We start from the raw sequence: 18,470 nt of genomic DNA on the forward strand, positions 1-18,470 counted from the left end.
GCTGGATTCTTTTACGGTACAAGATAACAGTGTACAGATAACGCTGAAGACCAAGGGCTAGGCCTAGAGCCTGCTGATTTCTCTAACTGGCTGCACCAAATACCAACAGAGCCTCCCTGGCTCTGCCAGCAGAGCTCTGCACAGGAGCAGGCGGTGCCCCAGCACATGCTGCAGGGCCCAGCCTTCACCTTATGCTGCAAATGCCCTGCGGTGGAGTGCTCAGGGTAAACAGAAGTCCTGTTTTCACAGGTGTCAATCCAAAGTGACTTTTTGGACCAGTTTACAAAACCCAGTGGGGAATGAATCCTGGATTTCCCTGTTGCTAGGTGCTCGTAAAACACCGCCAGTCTTGATGAGCTCGTAATTAAGTTATAATAGCCATCATAAAGTTGCAAAATTCCTATATACTAGATAAGACCATAATCCTGCTGGATGATATAAAGATAACCAACCACTTTTTCCTTGAAATTAAACGTAAATGTGATGATGTTTTCTAACATGCTACTCTTAACACTGCTTTTACTTTACAAACTCTTTTAAGAGAAATATTTCTCAAGAAAAAACAGTACTTGTATAATAACCCTGTTAAACAGACTGACACACGGAGATATGGAGGCTTTGTTTGTAATGAAGATACTTTTACTAAAGGGAAAATAAATCTGCTTCTGGGATGAATCTCCAAATTGAAAGGGTTTTTCAGGTGATGGAAGTGTATTGTGATGGGTCTCCAGCCTGATTACTTCCTGCAGGGATGGTTTTGTCATTGTGCCACCACCACTCCCCTGTGACTTCTAAACAACCCAGGGTCACTGTGTCCTCTCTTTAATTAGTATCTCACTGCTGGAGGGAGGGGAGAATGTCAAGGAAAAAAAGAATGAGAAGACACTGTAAACAAAGGTCCTCAGGGGCATCTTAACAATTTGGACAAGGAATGAAAAAAATGCTCTTTTGTTGGTGGCAAAATGAAAAGAAATGGTTGGGGTGGTCCAAATTTCAATTTTAGTTAGATGAATTTGGATAAAATAAAGAGCAATCATGCTAAGAAAAAAATTAATTCTGTTCCCAAGAGGGCTTTATCACCCAGCAGATGAGGATGCATTCTATATTTTACAAGAAATCCAACTCAAATATGGTGTTCCAAGCATAAAGCAACCAAAGCCCTAAGGAATAGCCTCTGCTTCCCTAAGTACTATGACCGAGCTCAGTTGGGGTGATAGCAATTATTTTTATTTGCATTAAAATAAAACTTCCAATGAGCATCTTTTGTACAAAAATATTTGGACTGTAATTTACACTTACATTTTTCATAGAAAGATTCAGATAATCCAACAATAAAGTAAAATAATAATAATAATAATAATAATAATGATGCATAATAATGTATATAAAGCAGTAACACCACCTTCACACTAGATAATTAACTTGCCCTGAAAGTTCTCTAGACTGATGATTCACAAAAATAGCAAATATTACTAAAGACTGGACTTATCATAAGGCAAATGTTGTGCATATGAGCACATGGGTTAAGAGTTAAAACATTTACCTTTTTTACTTTCCAGAATCAACAATACGATAGAGAAATTTGCATACTTTTTTTAGCTAAATACAACAAAAAGGTCAGTGCTTACACAAAATTTTATTTTCCTTAGAATTTGGAGTATTTTACAGTATTTCAGATTAGCCTTTTTCCTGTTGTATCCTGGAAAATCAGGAAGTGAAATTTGATTTTAAAGCAAAACTCTGCCGACAGGAGGGTTTCTCTTTAAAGCTGACAGTATGAGAAGTTAAATGGCAGTTTGTCAGTCACTTGGCTATTGTAGCACATAGTAGGTGGCCTTCCCCCTCCTGGAATTTCCTCCTCCAAGGTAGGCCCTCAGGTTACTCGTGCCTTGAGTAATGGGGAAGGGAAGAGAAACCACACACGTTTCTGAAGAAAACCATATATGCGAGGAGCTGCAGAAGAAACAGACATTTGGAATATCCCATGAAAACAGGAGCCCCAAATTCAAGCTGGAGGCAGCACTCACACCCCATTCTAGTGCCTGCTGCCTTGAGCACTCAGGCATGGATCTCTCTCAATTTCTGCTATCCACATGGCCACAGTTTTATATAAAATAACGCAATAATGCTAATAAGGAAGAAGAGGAATAGACTCTGTAACCTGTGGCTACGGCGCTCATCCCAAATATAAGAAATCCACATTCGAATCTTTCCCTTGTATTCTGTTTCCAAACTACTGAATGCAGAAATACAGAGTATATTTAGGTCCTTAGGTACCCACAGAATTAGGCACCAGTTAAGGCAGGGCTTTACTGGAGTGCCCCAATGACAGACTCAGCTGCTCAGCCCCTATAAGGATTCAAACATTCTATTTCTCTAACTAAAATTAAATACAATTGAGCAATTTGGGTTTGGTGACTTGTCTTTTTGGTCTTATTTTAAGGCCCTGGATCATGAAGTCTCATGAACAATAGACTTATGTCAACAACTCTAACACGTCGCTTCAGTTCATGGATGCTTTTGGTTCTGTTTTGCCTCTTGAAACTCCCGTGCCCTGAGCAGTGCAGTCTCCAAAAGGTGGGGTTCAGCCTCAATGGCCTAAGTCTGGCTGCGAGCTGAGCATTATTCCATGGTTCCAGTCTACACCACAAGAGTGGTGCCCACCAATACACAGGTGAGCTCAGATTCTACCTTTGGATCACAGCATAAATATATAAAGAATCTCATATTTCATCTTAAATACATTAAAAAATACAAAACATCTCCCATCTCTTCTGTGTAACACTGCAGTATTAAACTGAAGAACAGTCTGATTTTGTAATTAATTTTTTTTTTACAAAATCAGATGTGGCTTTTAAATATTTCTGGTTTTTTAATCGGTCTTATGATTTTCATGACTTGACTTATGGTGCCAAACACTTAGGGCAGATAAGAGTGCCATTCTACATGCCCCAACTCTTCTCCCACCTCACACAACCACAGCAGAAAATTCTTCTTTTTAAAATATAAACCCAAGCAAACCCACCAAATTCTGTGTGTGAGGGGAAATAAAAAGCACATTTGAATTGTACGAATTTTAGCTTTAAAAACATTGACATTGATTAAAGATTTCCATAGTGTACAATTTACAAGAAATTACCTCAGCAGGGTGAATGGATTTGGTTTCATAATCACAAAGTTCCCTAACTCCATGGTATTATATTCCAAGCAAGCTTGTATATTAAGTTTAATTTCACTTTTTTCAGGAAGTGATTTTACTCAAGATTGAATACAGCTGTTAGCGGAGCTCACTGTTCCAAAAATGCTTCAATGCAAACTGAAAAAAAGAAGTTTCTGTAGGTGAGGACTTGCAGCCAAGCTCCATTCTCAGAACACACTACTGAAAAAATACAGTCTTTAAATATTCAAATACTAAAGAATGGGAGAGGTCTGTGTAACACATTTGATGACTTAAACGAATTGCTCCATCTTCTTTGACAACACAAAGCTAGCAGACTCCCCGCTTTTACAAAAAGAAACATGATGGTAGATATACCTCTTTTTGTTTTGTGCCAAGCATTAGTATCAAACCCTCACTTTTCGGGGGGTGGGGGGTTTAGTTTCATTTACTATTTCATCTTGATTCTGTTCTTTTAATATACACAGAAATGTATGCTGGCATACAGAACAGGGCCTCTGCAGAGGAAACGCTGCCAGCTAAAAACACAGGATGTAATCGAGACCACAAGAGACACATACTCAGTTATAAATGTAACTATGCTGGAGGTATGGGAAGGAAAAAAAAACCTCTTATTTTTCTCTGCCAGTTTTAATTGTTTCAGTGATACTTTCCCACTCTTATTTTGTGCCAGTATAAGAAGAAGAAAAATAATCAAATTTAATTACTTTTGCAGCTAAGATAACTGCAGGATTCAGTATTCAGCAGCCCAGACGTCCATTTCTCCTTGCAGGAACTCCCCGGGTGTTTTACACACATCTCGGATGACAAGCACACACTCTCCGTGCAATGCGAGCTTGAGCAAGGGCACTGTCTGGTCAAATAAGCACTAAAGGCATAATTAAAAACAGTATTAATATAGCCTCAAAGACCCCCAGAAACAAATAAATAAAATAAAAATAATTTTAAAAATAAAAATACTAATGAAACTAAAATTGAAGACTGGTAGAAATACACTGTAATAATCCATTTTCATCTCTGACTCGCCTGCTTTGAGACAAGAGAACCAGGAAGTAAAACAGACTAAAAAACGGGGGGAAAAGGTGAAACCAATTCCTGTCTTTTCTACAACAAAATATTTTCTCTGAAGCAATCGAGAGTAAGCGAGGTACCTAAAACGCTAGTTTTAATAATAAACGGGTTTCATTATAATATGACTCAAGACTTAAAAATCTGTTGTTAACAGGCGGCCTCAGGCTCCCGCCGCGCGCCGGCGAGCGCGGGGCGCGGCCCACACGGACCGGGGCGGGCTCGGGCCGCGCCACCTCCTTATCGTCCGTGTCCGGCGCTTCCGACCGCGGCGGGGAAACACCCCCGGGCTCCCCGGGGCTCGGGAGGGGAGGCAGCGGGGAGCGGGGCGGCCGCTCCGCCCGCGGGACCGGCGGGAAACTCGCCCGGCTCGGATGCGGGCGCAGCCCGGCAGCGCCCTGAGAAGCGCTGGCTGAAACAAAGGCAGCGGTCGCTCCCAAGGAGCGAGCCCTGCCGGAGCCCTGGCGTTCGGGCTTAGCGGGTGTTAACTTTCCGCTTAACTTCACGGCAGCAGCCCGGCCCGCAAGGCGGGAGGAGCTCCAGCTCTGGAGGCTCTCGCAGCCATCTTGTCTCTCAGCTGTGGAACTCGCCGAGCAGAACAAGCCCGTAAGAAAAGCTCCTAACGCTACAATTCCCCGCTAGAGGGAGCTCCCCAAGCCCCCGCGGCAGGAGGAATAAAAACTGTATTCAATTAGGGAAATCGCATTTTGACTTTTTCGGAAAGTTTGTATGTGATGTATTTAGAACGCTCCACCGCCTGCCCACAGCCCTCAGTGCTGCAGAGCTGCCGCTCCGTTGCCAACAGCCTCCCTGAGTCACCGCAATATATAAAGCAACCTTGAAGTTTGGAGGCTATCACTGTTACGCAGTATTTATATAAACTCACCGGTTCATAATGCACTTCAGAAATAGCATGGAAGTCAAAAGTCCCCCTAAAATATTTTTTATATGAGTATGCTCAGTCTGAATGGCAGATACATGTCCACACACACAAGTGGAATGCGGATCAGAAAACCCCTTTTTCCAGCCCTAAGGAGGCTTCCCTGGCTGATGTGCAGGAATAGGGAACAAATTCTGGTTTTGCTTAAACCATCAGACGTTTTGCCTCTGAATCCAGTGAAGCAGATTTAGCTCTAGATGGACCAAACCGGAGGGGTCCCTATGCTTCTCCGTACTATGGCTCTAGGGTTCCACTTAATTTGCAGGAATGAAGCAGCTCTTAGGCCAGGCATCAGCTAAAAAAAGCTCTAGAGATGGGTACAGTCCTGGGATCTATTTGTCAGTTTCCATCTGTCCAAAATGCTCTACAGACCCTTCTCAAAGTGCAGTTTGTGCAGAAGAGATGTGTTTTGCCTTTATCAAATAAACTAAGAACATCACTAGAAGTTTCTTCTTTGCCTGTTCAACATTTTTCCTTAGGAAATACAGATCCTACAAGAAAGGAAAGGAAGAGAAAATCACTTTGCGCAAAAGCTTGAGACTTACATTTGAGCAGTAAAAAGGCCCTATTTGTGATAATAGACTGGAGTCTATTCATATAAATTTAGACAATACATGCTTTTATTTCAACATCCACTGAAATCCATATTGTTACTCATTTGCTTAAAATTTCAGTAACAGATTGCTAATATGTTTGGAACATCCTTTATCACTTTAATTGTGTATCAGTTACCCCACCATTACAGCTTACTACTGCTCAGACTCTAAACTGTACACTAATTTTGAACTTATTTTCTTTCAACAAAAAAACTACAGTACAAATATCCAAGTTTCCAAAGCCAATGTAAAACTTACACAGATTTAAGTTTGTCCTCTTGAACCCCCTATCAAAAAAAGGCACTCATGGTAAAGGGTTCTAGTGGATAACACACCACAATAGGATGCAAGAGCTATATTGGTTCTATTCTGCTTCTGCCACTTTATAATTCCTCTGCTGTGACTTCATTCCTCTCTCAGTGGAATACACACTGATAATCCTGGGATCACACTTTAAAGCTATTTTGAACCTACCCATGAAAAAGGAGGCATTAATTATGATATTAGAGCTATGGTTGCTACTTATCTACTGTTAGTTCTCCATTCTTATTTGAAGACTTACAAAAAAACCTGTTATTGCATATATTCTATCAACATTTTTTTACCCTTGGAACTTAAATAAGATTTTATGTACTTTGAGCTTTTATTTGATCCAGTATTAGTTATTACTATTGACTTTAAAGCATTCTGCTTGTACACTTGCAGCATGATCCAGATAGTACAATGGCTGATAGTTTTGCCCATGTGTCATGTTACCTGTTTGGAATCTTGATGTTTATGCCAATACTTTTTAAAAGTAATTGACTCATACAACATTTGGGAGATCCAGTTAGGTCTTCTTCTCAACTTAATACTGCTTTTGATTTTAACAGCAGAGAAAGTAGAATACTTACAGTACTTCAGAAACAATACTTACTGTGAAGAAATAACATCTAAATCAAATGTTACTGAAACATGCAATCAATAGTTGTTTGACAAGCACTGGTTTAGGCAGGGTCAAGAGAGCCACTAGGTGGAATGATGTTCCATTGCTTTTTTTGGCCTTACATCCTGATATCTATATAATTTTAAAACATCACAATAGTGCATACACCAGGTATAAACAGTACAAAGTAGGTGAATACTATTCTTCTGATTATTATGGCAGAATGCACAGCACCCTGACTGACTACTGTCACCTAATCCTCACTGTAGTGTCTTAAAACCTCTGCGGCCAACATGGGAGACACATGACATATATTCAAGTGAGACAGTGAAAAGTTCCTTGTACTGCAGAGCTGAGCTGAGAACTGGAACTGGTACTGTTCCCTTTACTGTTCTACTTTGATATGCTGATAACTTCAGATAATTTAGTTTACAACCTAGAAGTAAACAGAAGAATCTAAACTATTATAGAGCTAGTACACAAGGAAATAAAAATAGTAGTGATTTGTTACCTTATTCATGTTTAATTACTGTTGGTTTTAACTGGGAAAAATAACGAAATACAACAGAAAATGTGACAGGCACATAGGGAAAAGTGACATTTTTCTGTCTACCTTGCTGAAGTGATCTGGCAGGCTACTGCAAATATTATGAAATAGATAATGGCTGTATGAAATATGGAAAATGGAAACATGGAGGCAGCCACCAGACAGAAAACTCTGCGTTTGCAGCCTGCAAACATTCATAATGGAGACTAGATCTGATCTAAGACTCTGACTGACAAAATAAAAAAAAAAAAAGAGAAAAAAAAAAAAAAAGTAGCTGGACCAATCCAGGTACTTAGTTTAGACAAGAGAACCAGACACAGTGTTGACAGGCCAGCCTTGGAACAGGAAAGCAAATTAGAACTTTCTTTACCTGTAATAGGGAATTACACAGTTGCAGTATCATTCTTCCTAATGCAGAGTCAGGATTTATTTCTTTGAAGGTACACAAGGTACACATTCAGTGTTTTAACTAAAGGGACAATTTAGGGATTGCAATGTTCTAGGAGGTGGCCCTGCTGCTAGACTTTCTACTGTCTTGAGTATTATTGGAACAACCTCTTGTCTTGATTATTTGCAGACTACCCAAGCTATCCATTTACTGGAAAGTGGATGACAAGCAGGTAGTCTGGGATGGGAGAGATGTGAGACCGGACTCATTAATTCCCCATGCTCTGGGTAATCACTTATTCTGATGTTAGGAGACTACTGAAGATTTGATTTAGATTTATTTGAAGGCTCTGGGTAACAGACACCTTATGCCCACTTTGTTGTGCTATAAATACTTTCTTGAGGGGCAAGGCAATGATGAGTAACAGCCCCTGTCTGTCCTGGTTAGGAACACACAGAAAACTCACGATGATCAGCAAGCAATAACAAGGACATTCCTTGTTTTCTTCCATACTTGGTTCAGTCCTCACGGGGAGGTAGAAGGGGTGTCCACCAACATAAGCATTTTGTTATTTTTTTAGCACATGCTCATATATTCTTTTCTTTTCTTCTTTCAGAGGTATATCAATAGATAAAACCAATCCTCAAGATAAAACAAATAACTCCACAGTATCCCTTTCTTCCAAATTCATAGAAAGAACACTGACTCTCTAGATCTATGTATAGATCCCTTGCTCACTTGGTCATAAAGAGCAAAGTCAGGTCAGAGGAGAGGAGAATTATGGAAATAATTCAATACTGATTTGAAAATGGTGGCTGAATAGCAGAGACAGATTGGGTTTAAAATGTTATCCTGCTGTGGCTGCTATCCTAGGCAGCTTTAGGATGTATTCCCCTATTCTTTGAGAATAAAATGGTGCCTTCCGTTGCAGAATGCAGAACTTCCCTGAGAGAAGTAAAGAACTTTGCCCCATGTAAGCAAAAATGGTGACATGGATCCATACAAAAAGGAGACATTTGCATTAGTTACAGATTCTTTTTCCATGCCCCCCTCCCTCCAGCCTGTGTGTTTGCCATTACTGTGAAGCACAGAGCACACAGATCACTCTTGGGGAGGAAGAGATTGTTGCTGGGGTCAGGCACAAGGTATTTCCTGAATTCATTATTCTCAAGTACAAAGTTTTGCAAGCCTGCTGCCTGGTCTGTCAGACAGCACTTTGTTTTTTGAGTACTTGAAATGTTAGATCTTACCATGCAACTAGAAGTTGTGCTTTACAGAAGTTGTGCTTGTATGCAGCATTCAAATATATAAGCACATGAATGTTTTAAAAAATAAAAATACATTACAGTACATTATTTATATATACATTACATTATCCGTATACATAATCAGTATATTATTTTATACAAGTTTTTTATGTTTATATATGACAAAGATGCATGGGAATATTATAGTTCCATAAATGCATGCTAATAAATGTGGTGTGTTATCAATGAATTATAAAACACCCATTAATTCTTACTCAGTTTTCATGGTGTATGAAATAACAATCCTGGGTTTCCTTTTTCCGCAAAAAATAGACTAAAGAGGCTAAATTTTGACTAACTGTTTTCCAATCTAAGTCACTTGGCATATTTTTCTATTACATGCACAAACTTTAATTACTAATTGGAATTAATTAACATTTTTCATTCTTGAAGCGCTGCACAAATAATGAAGCTTCTCAACACTATTATTACTATTCATATTTATTATTATTATTATTACTAAACTCTTCATTTACAAATGGTGGAACATCTGTAACCATTTTAGGGATCTATCCTCAAGTGTAAAAACAAGACAGCAAGGTTTAAAGACTTTTCCCCATTTGTGAATTGGTGTTTAAAAGCCTATTCACTAACACAGAATCCAGTTGAGAACTCAGTGTCTTAACACCTTCAAATAAAATCTTTTGCTCATCTATTCCATATTCAACCTCACTGACAAGGGCCAGAACATAAATGTCCTCTAGCCTTAAACTTCCTTGACTAAATAGGAAATAACTATTGGCTATAACCAATAGCTCCCAAGTTAGCTGTAGTGGATCGTTCCTGGGCACCAGGAGTACTGAAGCAGTCTGTTACTATTATTCCCAGCCTCTTCATGTCCTTAAAACCTACCTGATGACACAATTTTGTAATTTCTTTTTCACTACATGTGACCCTACTTATTGCCTTTGAATTCTTAAAGTCTGGTGGTAAGGTAAGGTAAGATCACAGAAAAAGTGATCTGCATCTGGCCTGAGCCCTCAGTTATTGCACCATAGCCAGCATGGCATGATTTTCATATTAATTCTCAAAAGGTTTGGTTTTTAGCAGTTAAGGACTTGCTTAACTTTGAATTAAGACATTAATCCCAAAGTTAAAACTTAAATTCTTCTTGAAGATAACATCAAATCCTTCCTTCTCTACCTTAAAGCTGGTTTAGTAGCTCTGGAAATGCCTAGATTTTTCAATATGGGCAGTGGGAAAGGAAGCTTCCCCATCAGCCCTGTGGATTTACTTCAAACCTGCTTTTGGAGGTTTGTGATCAAAAAGAACAAGTGTGCAGTTCCCTTTTTTGACTCTCTGCTGAGCATTTGAGGAAGGGTGACAACTTAGACAGTGGCCTCTGTAAGTACAACAAACACAGGCTGAGACCAGCATCTCATTTCACATCACCAACAAACCGCCACTGAACACTGACAACTTTGTTCCCTTCCTACTGGCTACAATGCCTTTAGGCAGTAACATCAGATTGGAAATTAGGTATGTTTGGGAGAAATAAAGATATTTTTAAATCAGCTGAAATAAAGGCATGCCAAAATCATCACATCTTTATAAACTAACTACACTCTCATTCTAAAATCTTGAGCATTATAAATGATAAGACAATTTGCCAGATGTAAAATAAGTGAAAACTGAACTCTCAGAAATCATATCACTTCTGCTGAAGTTACTTGCAAAATCAGTGAAAAGCAAAATTATAGAAAGCAGGCCACAGAGGCAGCACTTGATTTAAAATCATTTATCTTACAGCAGTGTAGTTCAATTGACCCTTTTATTAGTCAGGAAGAAGATGTAGGATTTACCCAATCTTCCATAAATCAGGGCATGGAAATCAGGACAGAGTTTTAAATATACAATGAGGCATTTAATCTGGAAGATGGATACACAAGGAGGGTCCAGAGGCAAAACACCACCAATCTGAGCTAATCTCTCCATTGGTATCAGGGATGAGCACCATGCAGCAAAACCAACAAACCTCACAACAGTTATTGACAATAAACCCCTTTACTTCATTCTGAACTTTTTCTTATTAAAGAGTTAATATAACATTTCAAAATGATATTTACTGCCTTTAAAAATCTTGAAAATTAATTGGGGCAAAGAAACAATTAACTCAGCCTGAAGCGGAATGCTCTCAATCTAGTGTTTCACTAAAATCTCTAAAAACAATACATTTCAGGTAAACTAAAATGTTCCATTGCATATGGATTCCAAATGCACTGCCTTTCACTCCCAGTTTTCAAACTCCAGCAACTCAAAAAATTCTTCAGATAGTTCTTATCAGACAAATGACAGTCCCCCAAACTATCCAGTCTTTTGATCCACTTTATAAGGCATAAAACCCAGACGGATGAGATATGGTTATGTTTGAAACTAATTAACAGACCCATGCTTTAAGGCAAAATAGGTTTCTTTGAGGTGTTGGGATGTTAGAAGAGGTTGGCAAAGCTCCTCGGGTGTGGAAAGACCTCTGCCTGTAGCACCCAGCTTCACCACACACCTGCTATCCCAACATCTGTGCACCGGTGTTGTTCGCTGCTCTGCTTTCCTTGTTTGTTTTTAACTGCAGATATGAAGTACAGTGTGCTGTGCCCTGTTTACATGAATGAAAAGACCTATTTACAAATACATCTTAGCCTTTGCAAATCTGATTTCTCCCTAAATATTACATGCTTTCCTCATTCCATTTTCACTTTATGAATTTACTTCATGTCCTGTGATATGAAGATGATTTCACTGTAAGAACAGACTGACTGACTGGATTTTTTTAATCTGTACAACAGCAGTCATTGTTTACTCAGAAAAGGTAGCTCAATTTCCCCCTATTTCCATACTTTGAGATTAAATTAATTTCCTCATTTCATTTGTAATGATGACAATAAATACGTATTTATATATATATTTCAATTAGACTTTTAGCACAACTGTTGGTCTATTTTATACCAAAGACTACAAAATCTAGTACTGAAATACTCTAACACTATGGCACAGGATTTTCTCCAGAAACCTCCTAATTCTAGCTTGAGTTTCACAATTACTTTTTCCTCCACTGTACCAAAAAATTAATATTAAACTTCTGCAACTCATTTTTTACCTACAGATTACAGAAGTGCCTGACTAAGCCATGTTCTACATGGCAATAACATTTATGTAATAAATCAGTAGTATCTCACATTAATATAATCCCTTTTATAAGACATAAAGGTAAATAATAACTGATTGCTTTTCTCAGACTGCCAGGACATCGATGCCATGTTTTGTTTTGCACATCCTCAGTTGTTTTCTCCAACAGTAAATGAGAATTCACTAGTGCAAAGTTTCTTAAATTTCTTTCAGCAACAATACTAGCATAAATATTTCCCCCCTTATCCTGCTTGTTCCTAGTATTCATTTTTGCTGTGTATTTTTAACCTGGGCTGGTTCCCAGATCTATTTCATTGTATGGCCCCACTAGCAGCTCTGCTGGCATTGTTGATGGGGTAATGTGGGGAGAAAGAATGGCTGGAGACAAAGATGGATGCTTGAAGTTGGTACTGCTACAAAAGAACACATCTGAAAACACAGCTTTAGTTTTACAATGTATCTTCTGTATTAAAGGATACTGATCTGAACTGAGCTGCAGACCTCGGAGCACAAATTACGAGCACTTAATGTTCGTCTGCTGTTCACCTCCTTTAGACCCACTGCTTGCACCAGCTGCTTCTATTGAATCCATACAGCAACGACTCTGTTTGTTGACTACTGGACAGCAGTGAATGTTCTTACTACAAGTTAGGCTTTGGCAGATGAGCATTTGCAATCGTGCCTCTAGTAATTTGAGGTATTGCTGCCTCCAGGTGTCCTTTTTGCTCTTCTGCCAAAAATGCCTGTCTGGCAGAGTGAGCAGAAGGGAATGCCTGAGCCTCAGCTGCTCCAAATACAGCGTGTGGTATCTCCGCTCGGCAGAATTTTTCCCCCAAATTTCCCCAGCCTCCTGCACCACAAGAATTACTTTTCAGGCACCCCAACTCCTGACTGTGAGAAGAATTTTATTCCCATAGGACAGACTGAGGAGGAGGCTGGAAGGTGAGCTTTCATGTGCTTGCCAGGTAGTCTTTCTGTTGCTGCTCTCCTGTATTCCCTTGGCTGCTGTGTCCTCACCCCCTTCCCCAACTAGATTCTCTTTAATGAGGCTCTATGACCATCCCAGATACATTGCTTTCTCACCTTCTGCCTACAGCACACTTTCCTCTCTGGTCCTAGGTAGCTACCAAGGTGGGGATACCTTTCTCCAAGAAGCAGTGCTGATGGTGCTGTATGGATGAAGCAAGGCAAATTTGAGTGGCAGTGTCAAACTCTTTCAGGGAACAGCAGAGGCATGGGCAGGTGTCCCCTTGCTGCCCTCACTGGGGTGTGTGAGTAGGGAGAGGATAGACAAGGAGGGTGTGGTTAGATGGGGAAAGTAATGTTTGACATCTGTGCCAGATTCACCAGAGTTAATCTCTAAACCCCCTTAAATTATTGCTTGCATAGGAATAGTTTAAAAGTGCATTTTTCTCATGTTTCTCCATTCTGTTACTGACCCAGAGTCAAGAGGCTTGTGGTCAGGATTAAAAATAAGGAGGCTCAGCCTGTGTCTTTTTCAATGTTAATGGCATTTGTGACACATCCTGAGTTATGACTCTAACAGAAGAAAATGTCTCATGACCAGAGTTACTTGGGTGGAGCCTTTAGCTAAGCAAAAGCTGAAAAAGAGCCCATCAGTGCTTTCTCTTGATGATTTGAAATTGTAATCTTGTTATGAAAATTACCCTTAGGAAGACAACAAGGAGTTTACAGAGGAGGACTGTTGCTAGGGACTTGCATGGTTTGGCAGTAAAATACTGCAGTTTGTAAAAAGCAATTTTCTGCTGTTGATTTAATAATATTTAATAGATGGTACTCTAAATTTCTATGTTATTCGTAACACAGTTGCCACTTCTGAGCTTTACTGTTGTGCTCTCTGTATACCTTTAGACAATATAGGGTATATCTACAGAGTCATCTCCCTATAGACCTGGAATTACACAGCCTGTGCACTTGGACCAGCAGTCACCTCACTGGCACCTCGGCAGAATTTGTCTCAACATATTTTCTCATTGGCTCTGGGCTGATGTAAAGTGATATCAGCATGCTAAAAAATCAGGTGAAAATATCTGCAGGTATCCCTTAGGGGTGTTCGCAGCAGCTGCTCTGCTAATCAAGGAACACTGGAGGACATGAGGAAATTCTAACTGCCCACCTAGAAAAGCATCACATCTTCCACGGACTCCCCCTCTGCCCTTTGTCATGCGAGATAGGTGGCAGTCCCTGCCTCTGGTGCTTTTACTATGAAGCTGGAATGTGTTGGCTAAGCTGCAGGAGAAGTCCCTCCCCCCCTGTTCAGCGGGTTGTTAAAGAGGGGTGAATTGCATTTTCTCTGAGGACCATACCCCAAGGATACATAAAAAAGAAAAATATGAGAGCTCTTTTTCTTTGCAGTATTAACTTTTCTGGACCACACTTCTCACTGGTTGTGCTACCATAACACTTAGTTTCATAATAAGAAACTTTTAGCCTTCACTGCCTCACTCCATTTGCCATTAAAACTCCCCTAAAAGGCGACAAGCATTTAATTTTCTTCTCGATCCATCTGCGACTTGTATCGGCGCCATGCTGAGGGCAGCAGGAGCCGAGGGTGCCGGGAACACTTGGCAATACCCAGAACCTGGAGCTTGCGTTTAAGCCACAGCTCCCTGCCAGCTGGAGACACATTTAACATTCCCTGCATGACTTCAGCAGTTCAGCCACTTTCCCACATTCCACAGCTGGCCTCCCACCACTGCTCAGCCTGCAAGCACACACCACACCGGGGTCATATTCTTGCCATCAATTCTCAAGTACAACTTGCTAGTGAAAGCACTGGAGAGTTCTGTTTAAAATGTGATGGCACCATAAGACCTGCATGTCCTGGCGTCTCCGAAGTGGCAAGGCTACATATAAAGCAGTACTTTCCCTACGCTCTTCAGCTCTTCTGTGTTTTATAAAAGCCTGCATATCTTGGGAGCCACAAAATGGTTGGGTGGCAACCCTGTAAAGTCCCAGAACAAATCCCTACTACTGTGAGTAATCCCAGTGCTTTACAACAGGACACATTTGGAAAGAAAGTCCTTCAGTACTGCATCCATGGATGTTTATTGTTAATAGTTCTCTTTTTTGACTGCAAATTCGTGTTGCTTCACATGTACACCACATCCATTTTTGTCCTTGTGCAGAAGTTAAAAAAAGGAAGCATGGAGTCGGGAGATGTCAATTTTTAATACCATAATTAGCTTGATGGGTTTCAGTGGTTTATATTTTTTTATGTCTACAAGTTGAACTGGCTCGTGCCTTTTTTGTCATGCTTCTTGTGTCATGAAAAAATAAACAACAATAACTTTCTAAAAGAATTGATGAAGAAATCTAAATTCAGTAAATTTCAGTGACAATTCACTACAGCAACATTCTGGCAACTTGTACTTAGAATTTATCTTAAAAGAAAACCCAAAACTATTCAAACAATTTATAGGTTAAGCATCAAGATTTTATGGGGATCACTAGAAGGGAAGCCTATTGTATGATTTGTATCTGGATTCCTCATTTATCTATTACCAATCACATCAGTGGTTAGGGACTGAGCAAATAAAGAATACTTGAACAAAATTAAACCTGCATGTCTGGGTGTGTTGGGCAGAAAGGTCTACAAGTTCATGTTAGTTTTCCCTGGAAACAATGAATAAGCGAATATTACTGAATTTCTGGGGTGCAGCACAGGACTATGAATTCCACTGAAATAATGATTTGAGTAGCTGAAGTGATCTTGCCATGAATGTACAGCAAGTGGATGTATTGGGTCTAATGAGTTAATAACAGTTGTGAAACTGGACAGGGAACAATGCAATGCTTGGGCATTTCTCATGTATCATTTTAGGCCTGTTTTGGTATATAAATAGGACCTCATGATTCTGTAGCATCTTAAAGCAACATAAGTTAGATCCACACATATACCAGAAAATATTTACCAGAAGATGTATTTTATTTCTCTTTTATCTTTTGATATTTATTTTAACACTTACTTTGCTAATGTTTGAGTGAAAACCTTAGAAAATTAATCCAGTCATGTTATCATTGAAGTATAAAGACATTTGGCTCACATTTTGAAATATCAAGTAACATCCTCTCACTTACTTTAAAAAGCTAAGTCACTATTAAAAGACAAGTAACACTCAAATAAGATGGCAGCTTCCTCTTATAACAAAAAGAATCAGCGAAGCATACTTTTTATAAATTATTTTCGATAAGCTAGTTTTGAGCAAAGTCCCAGTTTAGGAGTTAACAAATGAAATACGCTCTAGCTCTAGTTAATACAAATTTATCACGGAAGCAGTGACAACCCCTTATCTGCACCAGGATTGTTAACATCAGTACACAGGGGGAGTAGCTACAAATGCATGCCATTATTAGGGGAAAACTGTGCTGCCAAGAAGGTAGATTTATATTAGCAAACATTAAAATGTTATTAAGGCAGAATTCTTTACAGCCACAAGACATGCTGTGTAGCATGATATTCTTACAGTCTTAAAGGAAACGTGATGGTTGCACTTGAAAGTGAAATCTACCAGCTTTTGGAGTTTTTCTCTCTCCATTCGCTGGGCATAAGCCCATTCAAGTTAATATGGATGATGTTACCCATAGATAGCAACAAAAATTTCACCCAAGCCCACAGGGAAACCTCTCCAGTGCACAGTGGACACAGCTTTGACTTTACTGATGTGCTTTTATGTTTGGCATTTCCTTTTACTCTGCTCAGACTACAATTCTTGCACCAGTCACTGTCTAAGCCCAGGGTGTCCCCACAGAGAGCTCATTTCCAGCCTGCAGGCACAAAGCGGTGTACTAGCAAATGGACAACTCCTCTCTCAGTCTACCCAGTGCCTATCCATCAGTTTTTGCACCTAGACTGTCAAGATATTCTTTTGACTTTGCAAGCCAGGACCTTCCTTTGGCTTCCCAGAATATACAGAAAGCCATCTAATATAAAAAAAAATATTAAAATATAACATAACACAACATAACATAACAAGAAAGAACTCATTAGATATTGAAAGAACTTTTTTGTATTAAAGATATGAGGGAAAGGTACTGGCAACAGTTGGCAATATAACATGAATTGCATCTGACAGAAAGGCCTAATTCAAAGGGCAGTAATTTGAGAAAATATACTTCAATGGTAATAAAGTCCCTGTACATTCACTTCTTGATTGGGCTGCTTGGAAGAGCACTTTCTAATGCTGTCAGCAAACATGCCACAGGATTGCTAATGAAATTTTTTATCTACTTCTCACACAAGAGTCCATGCACTACTCCTAAATTCTGAATTTTTTAAGCAATAATACTGGCATGTCACTGTCCTCCAGCTGAGTATCTGTCCAGATAAATGAGAGGCCTTTTTTTGAAAACTGAAAGTTATTCACCACTGAGGGATTGAGGGTCTTGACAACATAAAATGATTATTTTTCCTCTTATTACCAGCTCTAGTATAGAGTAGAATGTAATTATTCTATCACAACTGTAATAAACTGCAATTTCAGACAGCAGCATGAATAATTTTTGGTCAATGAGCAAAAATTATTAAAAACAGCTCAGTGAAAGTGTAAAAAACGTATAGGTTAAAACACCTCAATTTCAAGTGTACAAATAATACAAAAACCTGTTTTCATCTCTGATGAATGAGTCTTGTGATTATCTGAAATTGCACAGGATTAGTACTATCCTAACAGAAAGCAAAGGTCAAGAGGTCTTGATTAAGAAAAAGAATATTTGAAAGAAAACATTGTCTATTTGAAACAAATGCAGGCTCCTGCACCTGGGGAGGAATAACCCCACACACCAGTACAGGCTGGGAGCCAACCTGCTGGGAAGCAGCTCTGAGGAGAAGGACCTGGGGGTCCAGGTGGACAACAAGCTGTCCATGAGCCAGCAGCGTGTCCCTGTGGCCAAGCAGGCCAATGGTGTCCTGGGGTGCATTAGGAAGGGCATTGCCAGCATTGCCCCTCTGCTCAGCCCTGGTGAGGCACATCTGGAGTGCTGTGTCCAGTTCTGGGACCCTCAGGAAAAGAGAGACATGGAGCTCCTGGAACAGGTCCAGCAGAAGACTATGAAGATAGTTAAAGGACTGGAGCATCTCTCTTACAAGGAGCAGCTGAGGGAGCTGGGCCTGTTCAGCCTCCAGAAGAGACAACTGAGAGGGGACCTCATCAATGCCTGTCAGTACTTGAAGAGAAGGTGACAAGAGGATGGAGCCAGGCTCTGCTCGGTGGTGTCAAGCAACAGGACAAGAGGCAAAGGGCAGAAACTGATGCACAGCAAGTCCCACCTGAACATGAGGAAGAACTTTACTGTGAGAGTGACTAGCACTGGAACAGGTTGCCCAGAGAGGTTGTGGAGTCTCCCTCACCGGAGATATTGCAGAACTGTCCGGATAC

At 39.9% G+C, this 18,470-nt stretch overlaps 1 protein-coding gene and 1 long non-coding RNA gene across 4 annotated transcripts in view; both read right to left on the reverse strand.

The window, feature by feature from the left end:
• Window positions 1–18,470, reverse strand: part of RBMS1 (RNA binding motif single stranded interacting protein 1) — a 149,019-nt gene that overhangs the window by 110,434 nt on the left and 20,115 nt on the right. The gene's annotated exons all lie outside the window — the stretch shown is intronic.
• On the reverse strand, window positions 1,618–4,456 carry LOC121670686. Its single transcript, XR_006018206.1, has 3 exons — window positions 3,886–4,456; window positions 3,140–3,316; window positions 1,618–1,953 (listed from the first exon to the last, which is right to left on the reverse strand). It is a non-coding gene; the product is annotated as an uncharacterized LOC121670686 (long non-coding RNA).

This window comes from Corvus kubaryi, unplaced genomic scaffold, assembly GCF_017639235.1.
Source record: "Corvus kubaryi isolate FWS band 111438036 unplaced genomic scaffold, C.kubaryi_AGA036_p1.0 37396, whole genome shotgun sequence".
In the NCBI taxonomy this organism is placed as follows: Eukaryota; Metazoa; Chordata; class Aves; order Passeriformes; family Corvidae; genus Corvus; species Corvus kubaryi.